This window comes from Pristiophorus japonicus, chromosome 25 (genome assembly GCF_044704955.1).
Source record: "Pristiophorus japonicus isolate sPriJap1 chromosome 25, sPriJap1.hap1, whole genome shotgun sequence".
In the NCBI taxonomy this organism is placed as follows: domain Eukaryota; kingdom Metazoa; phylum Chordata; class Chondrichthyes; family Pristiophoridae; genus Pristiophorus; species Pristiophorus japonicus.
In genome coordinates this window covers 30,227,237-30,241,446 of record NC_092001.1, presented here as the reverse complement: position 1 = coordinate 30,241,446, position 14,210 = coordinate 30,227,237, and the positions used below count along the sequence as shown (strand labels likewise).

At 45.4% G+C, this 14,210-nt stretch overlaps 9 non-coding genes across 9 annotated transcripts; all 9 read right to left on the bottom strand.

Moving 5' to 3' along the window:
* Window positions 1-1,378: 1,378 nt before the first annotated feature.
* Window positions 1,379-1,449, bottom strand: trnag-ccc (transfer RNA glycine (anticodon CCC)). Its single transcript has one exon. It is a non-coding gene; the product is annotated as a tRNA-Gly (tRNA).
* Window positions 1,450-2,853: 1,404 nt separating this feature from the next.
* On the bottom strand, window positions 2,854-2,924 carry trnag-ccc (transfer RNA glycine (anticodon CCC)). The gene has a single exon. It is a non-coding gene; the product is annotated as a tRNA-Gly (tRNA).
* A 1,403-nt stretch (window positions 2,925-4,327) lies between these two features.
* On the bottom strand, window positions 4,328-4,398 carry trnag-ccc (transfer RNA glycine (anticodon CCC)). Its single transcript has one exon. It is a non-coding gene; the product is annotated as a tRNA-Gly (tRNA).
* A 1,404-nt stretch (window positions 4,399-5,802) lies between these two features.
* trnag-ccc (transfer RNA glycine (anticodon CCC)) lies at window positions 5,803-5,873 on the bottom strand. Its single transcript has one exon. It is a non-coding gene; the product is annotated as a tRNA-Gly (tRNA).
* A 1,403-nt stretch (window positions 5,874-7,276) lies between these two features.
* Window positions 7,277-7,347, bottom strand: trnag-ccc (transfer RNA glycine (anticodon CCC)). Its single transcript has one exon. It is a non-coding gene; the product is annotated as a tRNA-Gly (tRNA).
* Window positions 7,348-8,750: 1,403 nt separating this feature from the next.
* Window positions 8,751-8,821, bottom strand: trnag-ccc (transfer RNA glycine (anticodon CCC)). The gene has a single exon. It is a non-coding gene; the product is annotated as a tRNA-Gly (tRNA).
* A 1,403-nt stretch (window positions 8,822-10,224) lies between these two features.
* On the bottom strand, window positions 10,225-10,295 carry trnag-ccc (transfer RNA glycine (anticodon CCC)). The gene has a single exon. It is a non-coding gene; the product is annotated as a tRNA-Gly (tRNA).
* Window positions 10,296-11,698: 1,403 nt separating this feature from the next.
* On the bottom strand, window positions 11,699-11,769 carry trnag-ccc (transfer RNA glycine (anticodon CCC)). The gene has a single exon. It is a non-coding gene; the product is annotated as a tRNA-Gly (tRNA).
* Window positions 11,770-13,172: 1,403 nt separating this feature from the next.
* Window positions 13,173-13,243, bottom strand: trnag-ccc (transfer RNA glycine (anticodon CCC)). Its single transcript has one exon. It is a non-coding gene; the product is annotated as a tRNA-Gly (tRNA).
* Between the last annotated feature and the right edge of the window lie 967 nt (window positions 13,244-14,210).

Here is a 14,210-nt window from a genome sequence, read left to right as displayed (position 1 = left end):
AAAGATAGTGCAATTAGTGTTTAATTTTTGTTAATAAAAGGCGAAGAACAACAAAGCACCTCATATTCTGAAGATAGAAACATAGAAACTTAGAAATTGGTGCAGGAGTAGGCCATTCGTCCCTTCCAGCCAGCACCACCATTCAATATGATCATGGCTGAGCATGCAACTTCACGTCCCCTTCCTGATTTCTCTCCATGCCCCTTGATCACTTTAGCCGTAAGGGCCATATCTCACTCTCTTTTGAGTATATCTATCCAACTGGCTTCCACATCTTTCTGTGGTACAGAATTCCACAGGTTCACAATGATCTGAGTGAAGAAGATTCTCCTCGTGTCGGTCCTAAATGGTTTACACTTTATCCTTAGACAGTGACCGCTGGTACTGGGCTTCCTTTATTCGGACTGCGGGAAACTTTTTACGCCATCAAACCTGTCCATTCCCGACCAAATTTTTAATGTTTCGATGAGCTCCCCTCTCATTCTTCTAAATTCCAGCGAGTGTAAGCCTAGTCGATCCAGTCTTTCTTCATGTCAGTCCTGCCATCCCTGGAATCAATCTGGTGAATATTCGCTACACTCCCTCAAAAGCAAGAATGTCCTTCCTCAGATTAGATGATCATAACTGCACACAATACTCAAGGTCTGGTCTCAGCAAGGTGCTGTACAAGTCTCCATGCTTCGATACCCTAATCTCCTCGCTATGAAGGCCAGCATGACATTTGGCTGCCTTTACTGCATGCTGTACCTGTATGTATGAATGACTTCAACGACTGATGTACCAAAATACCCAGGTCTCAATACCCCTCCGCTTTTACAAATCGGTCAACATTCAGATAACATTCTACCTTCAAGGTTTTGCCAACAAAGTGGATAAACTCACACTTATCTTCATTATATGGCATCTGCCATCCACCTAATCTGTCCAAATCCGCTGCATCCTCCGAGCAGCTCGCACTGCTACCCAGCTTGGTGTGATTTGCGAAGTTGGAGATATTACATTGATGGAATTATTGAAAATCGCCACAGCTCGAGGAAACGGTACCGCCGCTGCTTTCTGCTCCTCCTCATTAAACTGCCGCCCAGACTTGCTCCTGCTCTTTCAACACCCGCTCATCTCTGCCGCCGTGCTGCAAACAGCCACTCCTGTGTGTTCTCGCTTTTCAAATTGCCGCTTCCCTCTGCTCGTGCGATTTGAAAAATAACTCAAATCCTTTACTCCCTCATGTTGCAAGCGATCCTCACTGCTCCCGCTCTTCATACCGAAGGATGTCTGTGCCCCCGCTCATTTAACAGCCGCTCCTCTCTGCATACGCTCTTGGAACAGTCGGGAAGTTTAATTATTATATACACGCTTTCTGAAATACTTCCATAAACACTGCATTGGCCGGGAATCGAACCCGGGTCTCCCGCGTGGGAGGCGAGAATTCTACCCCTGAACCACCAATGCTCACATCACGTACACATTCAAGTTTAAAGATAGTGCAATTAGTGTTTAATTTTTGTTAATAAAAGGCGAAGAACAACAAAGCACCTCATATTCTGAAGATAGAAACATAGAAACTTAGAAAGTAGGTGCAGGAGTAGGCCATTCGTCCCTTCCAGCCAGCACCACCATTCAATATGATCATGGCTGAACATGCAACTTCACTTCCCCTTCCTGATTTCTCTCCATGCCCCTTGATCACTTTAGCCGTAAGGGCCATATCTCACTCTCTTTTGAGTATATCTATCCAACTGGCTTCCACATCTTTCTGTGGTACAGAATTCCACAGGTTCACAATGATCTGAGTGAAGAAGATTCTCCTCGTGTCGGTCCTAAATGGTTTACACTTTATCCTTAGACAGTGACCGCTGGTACTGGGCTTCCTTTATTCGGACTGCGGGAACCTTTTTACGCCATCAAACCTGTCCATTCCCGACCAAATTTCAAATATTTCTATGAGCTCCCCTCTCATTCTTCTAAATTCCAGCGAGTATAAGCCTAGTCGATCCAGTCTTTCTTCATGTCAGTCCTGCCATCCCTGGAATCAATCTGGTGAATATTCGCTACACTCCATCAAAAGCAAGAATGTCCTTCCTCAGATTAGATGATCATAACTGCACACAATACTCAAGGTCTGGTCTCAGCAAGGTGCTGTACAAGTCTCCATGCTCCGATACCCTAATTTCCTCGCTATGAAGGCCAGCATGACATTTGGCTTCCTTTACTGCATGCTGTACCTGTATGTATGAATGACTTCAACGACCGATGTACCAAAATACCCAGGTCTCAATACCCCTCCGCTTTTGCAAATCGGTCAACATTCAGATAACATTCTACCTTCAAGGTTTTGCCACCAAAGTGGATAAACTTACACTTATCTTCATTATATGGCATCTGCCATCCACCGAATCTGTCCAATTCCTCTGCAGCCTCCTCGCAGCTCGCACTGCAACCCAGCTTGGTGTGATTTGCAAAGTTGGAGATGTTGCATTGATGGAATTATTGAAAATCGCCACAGCTCGAGGAAACGGTACCGCCACTCCTTTCTGCTCCTCCTTATTAAACTGCCGCCCAGACTTGCTCCCGCTCTTTCAACACCCGCTCATCTCTGCTGCCGTGCTGCAAACAGCCACTCCTGTGTGTTCTCGCTTTTTAAATTGCCGCTTCCCTCTGCTCGTGCTATTTGAAAAATAACTCAAATCCTTTACACCCTCACGTTACAAGCGATCCTCACTGCTCCCGCTTTTTATACCAAAGGATATCTGTGCCCCCGCTCCTTTAACAGCCGCTCCTCTCTGTGTCCGCTCTTGAAACAGTCGGGAAGTTTAATTTTTAAATACACGCTTTCCAAAATACTTCCATAAACACTGCATTGGCCGGGAATCGAACCCGGGTCTCCCGCGTGGGAGGCGAGAATTCTACCCCTGAACCACCAATGCTCACACTACGAGCACATTCAAGTTTAAAGATAGTGCAATTAGTGTTTAATTTTTGTTAATAAAAGGCGAAGAACAACAAAGCACCTCATATTCTGAAGATAGAAACATAGAAACTTAGAAATTGGTGCAGGAGTAGGGCATTCGTCCCTTCCAGCCAGCACCACCAATCAATATGATCATGGCTGAGCATGCAACTTCACTTCCCCTTCCTGATTTCTTTCCATGCCCCTTGATCACTTTAGCCGTAAGGGCCATATCTCACTCTCTTTTGAGTATATCTATCCAACTGGCTTCCACATCTTTCTGTGGTACATAATTCCACAGGTTCACAATGATCTGAGTGAAGAAGATTCTCCTCGTGTCGGTCCAAAATGGTTTACACTTTATCCTTAGACAGTGACCGCTGGTACTGGGCTTCCTTTATTCGGACTGCGGGAAACTTTTTACGCCATCAAACCTGTCCATTCCAGACCAAATTTTTAATGTTTCGATGAGCTCCCCTCTCATTCTTCTAAATTCCAGCGAGTGTAAGCCTAGTCGATCCAGTCTTTCTTCATGTCAGTCCTGCCATCCCTGGAATCAATCTGGTGAATATTCGCTACACTCCCTCAAAAGCAAGAATGTCCTTCCTCAGATTAGATGATCATAACTGCACACAATACTCAAGGTCTGGTCTCAGCAAGGTGCTGTACAAGTCTCCATGCTCCGATACCCTAATCTCCTCGCTATGAAGGCCAGCATGACATTTGGCTGCCTTTACTGCATGCTGTACCTGTATGTATGAATGACTTCAACGACTGATGTACCAAAATACCCAGGTCTCAATCCCCCTCCGCTTTTACAAATCGGTCAACATTCAGATAACATTCTACCTTCAAGGTTTTGCCAACAAAGTGGATAAACTCACACTTATCTTCATTATATGGCATCTGCCATCCACCTAATCTGTCCAATTCCGCTGCAGCCTCCGAGCAGCTCGCACTGCAACCCAGCTTGGTGTGATTTGCAAAGTTGGAGATATTACATTGATGGAATTATTGAAAATCGCCACAGCTCGAGGAAACGGTACCGCCGCTCCTTTCTGCTCCTCCTTATTAAACTGCCGCGCAGAGTTGCTCCCACTCTTTCAACACCCGCTCATCTCTGCCGCCGTGCTGCAAACAGCCACTCCTGTGTGTTCTCGCTTTTCAAATTGCCGCTTCCCTCTGCTCGTGCGATTTGAAAAATAACTCAAATCCTTTACTCCCTCATGTTGCAAGCGATCCTCACTGCTCCCGCTCTTCATACCGAAGGATGTCTGTGCCCCCGCTCATTTAACAGCCGCTCCTCTCTGCATACGCTCTTGGAACAGTCGGGAAGATTAATTATTATATACACGCTTTCTGAAATACTTCCATAAACACTGCATTGGCCGGGAATCGAACCCGGGTCTCCCGCGTGGGAGGCGAGAATTCTACCACTGAACCACCAATGCTCACATCACGTGGACATTCAAGTTTAAAGATAGTGCAATTAGTGTTTAATTTTTGTTAATAAAAGGCGAAGAACAACAAAGCACCTCATATTCTGAAGATAGAAACATAGAAACTTAGAAAGTAGGTGCAGGAGTAGGCCATTCGTCCCTTCCAGCCAGCACCACCATTCAATATGATCATGGCTGAACATGCAACTTCACTTCCCCTTCCTGATTTCTCTCCATGCCCCTTGATCACTTTAGCCGTAAGGGCCATATCTCACTCTCTTTTGAGTATATCTATCCAACTGGCTTCCACATCTTTCTGTGGTACAGAATTCCACAGGTTCACAATGATCTGAGTGAAGAAGATTCTCCTCGTGTCGGTCCTAAATGGTTTACACTTTATCCTTAGACAGTGACCGCTGGTACTGGGCTTCCTTTATTCGGACTGCGGGAACCTTTTTACGCCATCAAACCTGTCCATTCCCGACCAAATTTCAAATATTTCTATGAGCTCCCCTCTCATTCTTCTAAATTCCAGCGAGTATAAGCCTAGTCGATCCAGTCTTTCTTCATGTCAGTCCTGCCATCCCTGGAATCAATCTGGTGAATATTCGCTACACTCCATCAAAAGCAAGAATGTCCTTCCTCAGATTAGATGATCATAACTGCACACAATACTCAAGGTCTGGTCTCAGCAAGGTGCTGTACAAGTCTCCATGCTCCGATGCCATAATCTCCTCGCTATCAAGGCCAGCATGACATTTGGCTTCCTTTACTGCATGCTGTACCTGTATGTATGAATGACTTCAACGACTGATGTACCAAAATATCCAGGTCTCAATACCCCTCCGCTTTTACAAATCGGTCAACATTCAGATAACATTCTACCTTCAAGGTTTTGCCAACAAAGTGGATAAACTCACACTTATCTTCATTATATGGCATCTGCCATCCACCTAATCTGTCCAATTCCGCTGCAGCCTCCTAGCAGCTCGCACTGCAACCCAGCTTGGTGTGATTTGCAAAGTTGGAGATATTACATTGATGGAAGTATTGAAAATCGCCACAGCTCGAGGAAACGGTACCGCCGCTCCTTTCTGCTCCTCCTTATTAAGCTGCCGCCCAGACTTGCTCCCGCTCTTTCAACACCCGCTCATCTCTGCTGCCGTGCTGCAAACAGCCACTCCTGTGTGTTCTCGCTTTTTAAATTGCCGCTTCCCTCTGCTCGTGCTATTTGAAAAATAACTCAAATCCTTTACTCCCTCACGTTACAAGCGATCCTCACTGCTCCCGCTTTTTATACCAAAGGATATCTGTGCCCCCGCTCATTTAACAGCCGCTCCTCTCTGTGTCCGCTCTTGAAACAGTCGGGAAGTTTAATTTTTAAATACACGCTTTCCAAAATACTTCCATAAACACTGCATTGGCCGGGAATCGAACCCGGGTCTCCCGCGTGGGAGGCGAGAATTCTACCCCTGAACCACCAATGCTCACATTACGAGCACATTCAAGTTTAAAGATAGTGCAATTAGTGTTTAATTTTTGTTAATAAAAGGCGAAGAACAACAAAGCACCTCATATTCTGAAGATAGAAACAGAGAAACTTAGAAATTGGTGCAGGAGTAGGCCATTCGTCCCTTCCAGCCAGCAACACCATTCAATATGATCATGGCTGAGCATGCAACTTCACTTCCCCTTCTTGATTTCTCTCCATGCCCCTTGATCACTTTAGCCGTAAGGGCCATATCTCACTCTCTTTTGAGTATATCGATCCAACTGGCTTCCACATCTTTCTGTGGTACAGAATTCCACAGGTTCACAATGATCTGAGTGAAGAAGATTCTCCTCGTGTCGGTCCTAAATGGTTTACACTTTATCCTTCGACAGTGACCGCTGGTACTGGGCTTCCTTTATTCGGACTGCGGGGACCTTTTTGCACCATCAAACCTGTCCATTCCCGACCAAATTTTAAATGTTTCTATGAGCTCCCCTCTCATTCTTCTAAATTCCAGCGAGTGTAAGCCGAGTCGATCCAGTCTTTCTTCATGTCAGTCCTGCCATCCCTGGAATCAATCTGGTGAATATTCGCTACACTCCCTTAAAAGCAAGAATGTCCTTCCTCAGATTAGATGATCATAACTGCACACAATACTCAAGGTCTGGTCTCAGCAAGGTGCTGTACAAGTCTCCATGCTCCGATACCCTAATCTCCTCGCTATGAAGGCCAGCATGACATTTGGCTTCCTTTACTGCATGCTTTACCTGTATGTATGAATGACTTCAACGACCGATGTACCAAAATACCCAGGTCTCAATACCCCTCCGCTTTTACAAATCGGTCAACATTCAGATAACATTCTACCTTCAAGGTTTTGCCACCAAAGTGGATAAACTCACACTTATCTTCATTATATGGCATCTGCCATCCACCGAATCTGTCCAATTCCTCTGCAGCCTCCTCGCAGCTCGCACTGCAACCCAGCTTGGTGTGATTTGCAAAGTTGGAGATGTTACATTGATGGAATTATTGAAAATCGCCACAGCTCGAGGAAACGGTACCGCCGCTCCTTTCTGCTCCTCCTTATTAAACTGCCGCCCAGACTTGCTCCCGCTCTTTCAACACCCGCTCATCTCTGCTGCCGTGCTGCAAACAGCCACTCCTGTGTGTTCTCGCTTTTTAAATTGCCGCTTCCCTCTGCTCGTGCTATTTGAAAAATAACTCAAATCCTTTACACCCTCACGTTACAAGCGATCCTCACTGCTCCCGCTCTTTATACCGAAGGATATCTGTGCCCCCGCTCATTTAACAGCCGCTCCTCTCTGTGTACGCTCTTGAAACAGTCGGGAAGTTTAATTTTTAAATACACGCTTTCTGAAATACTTCCATAAACACTGCATTGGCCGGGATTCGAACCCGGGACTCCCGCGTGGGAGGCGATAATTTTACCACTGAACCACCAATGCTCACATTACAAGCACATTCAAGTTTAAAGATAGTGCAATTAGTGTTTAATTTTTGTTAATAAAAGGCGAAGAACAACAAAGCACCTCATAATCTGAAGATAGAAACAGAGAAACTTAGAAATTGGTGCAGGAGTAGGCCATTCGTCCCTTCCAGCCAGCACCACCATTCAATATGATCATGGCTGTGCATGCAACTTCACTTCCCCTTCTTGATTTCTCTCCATGCCCCTTGATCACTTTAGCCGTAAGGGCCATATCTCACTCTCTTTTGAGTATATCTATCCAACTGGCTTCCACATCTTTCTGTGGTACAGAATTCCACAGGTTCACAATGATCTGAGTGAAGAAGATTCTCCTCGTGTCGGTCCTAAATGGTTTACACTTTATCCTTAGACAGTGACCGCTGGTACTGGGCTTCCTTTATTCGGACTGTGGGGACCTTTTTGCACCATCAAACCTGTCCATTCCCGACCAAATTTTAAATGTTTCTATGAGCTCCCCTCTCATTCTTCTAAATTCCAGCGAGTGTAAGCCGAGTCGATCCAGTCTTTCTTCATGTCAGTCCTGCCATCCCTGGAATCAATCTGGTGAATATTCGCTACACTCCCTTAAAAGCAAGAATGTCCTTCCTCAGATTAGATGATCATAACTGCACACAATACTCAAGGTCTGGTCTCAGCAAGGTGCTGTACAAGTCTCCATGCTCCGATACCCTAATCTCCTCGCTATGAAGGCCAGCATGACATTTGGATTCCTTTACTGCATGCTGTACCTGTATGTATGAATGACTTCAACGACCGATGTACCAAAATACCCAGGTCTCAATACCCCTCCGCTTTTACAAATCGGTCAACATTCAGATAACATTCTACCTTCAAGGTTTTGCCACCAAAGTGGATAAACTCACACTTATCTTCATTATATGGCATCTGCCATCCACCGAATCTGTCCAATTCCTCTGCAGCCTCCTCGCAGCTCGCACTGCAACCCAGCTTGGTGTGATTTGCAAAGTTGGAGATGTTACATTGATGGAAATATTGAAAATCGCCACAGCTCGAGGAAACGGTACCGCCACTCCTTTCTGCGCCTCCTTATTAAACTGCCGCCCAGACTTGCTCCCGCTCTTTCAACACCCGCTCATCTCTGCTGCCGTGCTGCAAACAGCCACTCCTGTGTGTTCTCGCTTTTTAAATTGCCGCTTCCCTCTGCTCGTGCTATTTGAAAAATAACTCAAATCCTTTACACCCTCACGTTACAAGCGATCCTCACTGCTCCCGCTCTTTATACCGAAGGATATCTGTGCCCCCACTCATTTAACAGCCGCTCCTCTCTGTGTACGCTCTTGAAACAGTCGGGAAGTTTAATTTTTAAATACACGCTTTCTGAAATACTTCCATAAACACTGCATTGGCCGGGATTCGAACCCGGGACTCCCGCGTGGGAGGCAATAATTTTACCACTGAACCACCAATGCTCACATTACGAGCACATTCAAGTTTAAAGATAGTGCAATTAGTGTTTAATTTTTGTTAATAAAAGGCGAAGAACAACAAAGCACCTCATATTCTGAAGATAGAAACATAGACTCTTAGAAATTGGTGCAGGAGTAGGCCATTCGTCCCTTCCAGCCAGCACCACCATTCAATATGATCATAGCTGAGCATGCAACTTCACTTCCCCTTCCTGATTTCTCTCCATGCCCCTTGATCACTTTAGCCGTAAGGGCCATATCTCACTCTCTTTTGAGTATATCTATCCAACTGGCTTCCACATCTTTCTGTGGTACAGAATTCCACAGGTTCACAATGATCTGAGTGAAGAAGATTCTCCTCGTGTCGGTCCTAAATGGTTTACACTTTATCCTTAGACAGTGACCGCTGGTACTGGGCTTCCTTTATTCGGACTGCGGGGACCTTTTTGCACCATCAAACCTGTCCATTCCCGACCAAATTTTAAATGTTTCTATGAGCTCCCCTCTCATTCTTCTAAATTCCAGCGAGTGTAAGCCGAGTCGATCCAGTCTTTCTTCATGTCAGTCCTGCCATCCCTGGAATCAATCTGTTGAATATTCGCTACACTCCCTTAAAAGCAAGAATGTCCTTCCTCAGATTAGATGATCATAACTGCACACAATACTCAAGGTCTGGTCTCAGCAAGGTGCTGTACAAGTCTCCATGCTCCGATACCCTAATCTCCTCGCTATGAAGGCCAGCATGACATTTGGCTTCCTTTACTGCATGCTGTACCTGTATGTATGAATGACTTCAACGACCGATGTACCAAAATACCCAGGTCTCAATACCCCTCCGCTTTTACAAATCGGTCAACATTCAGATAACATTCTACCTTCAAGGTTTTGCCACCAAAGTGGATAAACTCACACTTATCTTCATTATATGGCATCTGCCATCCACCGAATCTGTCCAATTCCTCTGCAGCCTCCAAGCAGCTCGCACTGCAACCCAGCTTGGTGTGATTTGCAAAGTTGGAGATGTTACATTGATGGAATTATTGAAAATCGCCACAGCTCGAGGAAACGGTACCGCCACTCCTTTCTGCTCCTCCTTATTAAACTGCCGCCCAGACTTGCTCCCGCTCTTTCAACACCCGCTCATCTCTGCTGCCGTGCTGCAAACAGCCACTCCTGTGTGTTCTCGCTTTTTAAATTGCCGCTTCCCTCTGCTCGTGCTATTTGAAAAATAACTCAAATCCTTTACTCCCTCACGTAACAAGCGATCCTCACTGCTCCCGCTCTTTATACCGAAGGATATCTGTGCCCCCGCTCATTTAACAGCCGCTCCTCTCTGTGTACGCTCTTGAAACAGTCGGGAAGTTTAATTTTTAAATACACGCTTTCTGAAATACTTCCATAAACACTGCATTGGCCAGGATTCGAACCCGGGAATCCCGCGTGGGAGGCGAGAATTCTACCACTGAACCACCAATGCTCACATTACGAGCACATTCAAGTTTAAAGATAGTGCAATTAGTGTTTAATTTTTGTTAATAAAAGGCGAAGAGCAACAAAGCACCTCATATTCTGAAGATAGAAACATAGACTCTTAGAAATTGGTGCAGGAGTAGGCCATTCATCCCTTCCAGCCAGCACCACCATTCAATATGATCATGGCTGAGCATGCAACTTCACTTCCCCTTCCTGATTTCTCTCCATGCCCCTTGATCACTTTAGCCGTAAGGGCCATATCTCACTCTCTTTTGAGTATATCTATCCAACTGGCTTCCACATCTTTCTGTGGTACAGAATTCCACAGGTTCACAATGATCTGAGTGAAGAAGATTCTCCTCGTGTCGGTCCTAAATGGTTTACACTTTATCCTTAGACAGTGACCGCTGGTACTGGGCTTCCTTTATTCGGACTGCGGGGACCTTTTTGCACCATCAAACCTGTCCATTCCCGACCAAATTTTAAATGTTTCTATGAGCTCCCCTCTCATTCTTCTAAATTCCAGCGAGTGTAAGCCGAGTCGATCCAGTCTTTCTTCATGTCAGTCCTGCCATCCCTGGAATCAATCTGTTGAATATTCGCTACACTCCCTTAAAAGCAAGAATGTCCTTCCTCAGATTAGATGATCATAACTGCACACAATACTCAAGGTCTGGTCTCAGCAAGGTGCTGTACAAGTCTCCATGCTCCGATACCCTAATCTCCTCGCTATGAAGGCCAGCATGACATTTGGCTTCCTTTACTGCATGCTGTACCTGTATGTATGAATGACTTCAACGACCGATGTACCAAAATACCCAGGTCTCAATACCCCTCCGCTTTTACAAATCGGTCAACATTCAGATAACATTCTACCTTCAAGGTTTTGCCACCAAAGTGGATAAACTCACACTTATCTTCATTATATGGCATCTGCCATCCACCGAATCTGTCCAATTCCTCTGCAGCCTCCTCGCAGCTCGCACTGCAACCCAGCTTGGTGTGATTTGCAAAGTTGGAGATGTTACATTGATGGAATTATTGAAAATCGCCACAGCTCGAGGAAACGGTACCGCCACTCCTTTCTGCTCCTCCTTATTAAACTGCCGCCCAGACTTGCTCCCGCTCTTTCAACACCCGCTCATCTCTGCTGCCGTGCTGCAAACAACCACTCCTGTGTGTTCTCGCTTTTTAAATTGCCGCTTCCCTCTGCTCGTACTATTTGAAAAATAACTCAAATCCTTTACACCCTCACGTTACAAGCGATCCTCACTGCTCCCGCTCTTTATACCGAAGGATATCTGTGCCCCCGCTCATTTAACAGCCGCTCCTCTCTGTGTACGCTCTTGAAACAGTCGGGAAGTTTAATTTTTAAATACACGCTTTCTGAAATACTTCCATAAACACTGCATTGGCCGGGATTCGAACCCGGGACTCCCGCGTGGGAGGCGAGAATTCTACCCCTGAACCACCAATGCTCACATTACGAGAACATTCAAGTTTAAAGATAGTGCAATTAGTGTTTAATTTTTGTTAATAAAAGGCGAAGAACAACAAAGCACCTCATATTCTGAAGATAGAAACAGAGAAACTTAGAAATTGGTGCAGGAGTAGGCCATTCGTCCCTTCCAGCCAGCACCACCATTCAATATGATCATGGCTGAGCATGCAACTTCACTTCCCCTTCCTGATTTCTCTCCATGCCCCTTGATCACTTTAGCCGTAAGGGCCATATCTCACTCTCTTTTGAGTATATCTATCCAACTGGCTTCCACATCTTTCTGTGGTACAGAATTCCACAGTTTCACAATGATCTGAGTGAAGAAGATTCTCCTCGTGTCGGTCCTAAATGGTTTACACTTTATCCTTAGACTGTGACCGCTGGTACTGGGCTTCCTTTATTCGGACTGCGGGAACCTTTTTACGCCATCAAACCTGTCCATTCCCGACCAAATTTTAAATGTTTCTATGAGCTCCCCTCTCATTCTTCTAAATTCCAGCGAGTGTAAGCCGAGTCGATCCAGTCTTTCTTCATGTCAGGCCTGCCATCCCTGGAATCAATCTGGTGAATATTCGCTACACTCCCTTAAAAGCAAGAATGTCCTTCCTCAGATTAGATGATCATAACTGCACACAATACTCAAGGTCTGGTCTCAGCAAGGTGCTGTACAAGTCTCCATGCTCCGATACCCTAATCTCCTCGCTATGAAGGCCAGCATGACATTTGGCTTCCTTTACTGCATGCTGTACCTGTATGTATGAATGACTTCAACGACCGATGTACCAAAATACCCAGGTCTCAATACCCCTCCGCTTTTACAAATCGGTCAACATTCAGATAACATTCTACCTTCAAGGTTTTGCCACCAAAGTGGATAAACTCACACTTATCTTCATTATATGGCATCTGCCATCCACCGAATCTGTCCAATTCCTCTGCAGCCTCCTCGCAGCTCGCACTGCAAACCAGCTTGGTGTGATTTGCAAAGTTGGAGATGTTACATTGATGGAAATATTGAAAATCGCCACAGCTCGAGGAAACGGTACCGCCACTCCTTTCTGCTCCTCCTTATTAAACTGCCGCCCAGACTTGCTCCCGCTCTTTCAACACCCGCTCATCTCTGCTGCCGTGCTGCAAACAGCCACTCCTGTGTGTTCTCGCTTTTTAAATTGCCGCTTCCCTCTGCTCGTGCTATTTGAAAAATAACTCAAATCCTTTACACCCTCACGTTACAAGCGATCCTCACTGCTCCCGCTCTTTATACCGAAGGATATCTGTGCCCCCGCTCATTTAACAGCCGCTCCTCTCTGTGTACGCTCTTGAAACAGTCGGGAAGTTTAATTTTTAAATACACGCTTTCTGAAATACTTCCATAAACACTGCATTGGCCGGGATTCGAACCCGGGACTCCCGCGTGGGAGGCGAGAATTCTACCCCTGAACCACCAATGCTCACATTACGAGAACATTCAAGTTTAAAGATAGTGCAATTAGTGTTTAATTTTTGTTAATAAAAGGCGAAGAACAACAAAGCACCTCATATTCTGAAGATGGAAACATAGAAACTTAGAAATTGGTGCAGGAGTAGGCCATTCGTCCCTTCCAGCCAGCACCACCATTCAATATGATCATGGCTGAGCATGCAACTTCACTTCCCCTTCCTGATTTCTCTCCATGCCCCTTGATCACTTTAGCCGTAAGGGCCATATCTCACTCTCTTTTGAGTATATCTATCCAACTGGCTTCCACATCTTTCTGTGGTACAGAATTCCACAGTTTCACAATGATCTGAGTGAAGAAGATTCTCCTCGTGTCGGTCCTAAATGGTTTACACTTTATCCTTAGACTGTGACCGCTGGTACTGGGCTTCCTTTATTCGGACTGCGGGAACCTTTTTACGCCATCAAACCTGTCCATTCCCGACCAAATTTTAAATGTTTCTATGAGCTCCCCTCTCATTCTTCTAAATTCCAGCGAGTGTAAGCCGAGTCGATCCAGTCTTTCTTCATGTCAGTCCTGCCATCGCTGGAATCAATCTGGTGAATATTCGCTACACTCCCTTAAAAGCAAGAATGTCCTTCCTCAGATTAGATGATCATAACTGCACAGAATACTCAAGGTCTGGTCTCAGCAAGGTGCTGTACAAGTCTCCATGCTCCGAAACCCTAATCTCCTCGCTATGAAGGCCAGCATGATATTTGGCTTCCTTTACTGCATGCTGTACCTGTATGTATGAATGACTTCAACGACCGATGTACCAAAATACCCAGGTCTCAATACCCCTCCGCTTTTACAAATCGGTCAACATTCAGATAACATTCTACCTTCAAGGTTTTGCCACCAAAGTGGATAAACTCACACTTATCTTCATTACATGGCATCTGCCATCCACCGAATCTGTCCAATTCCTCTGCAGCCT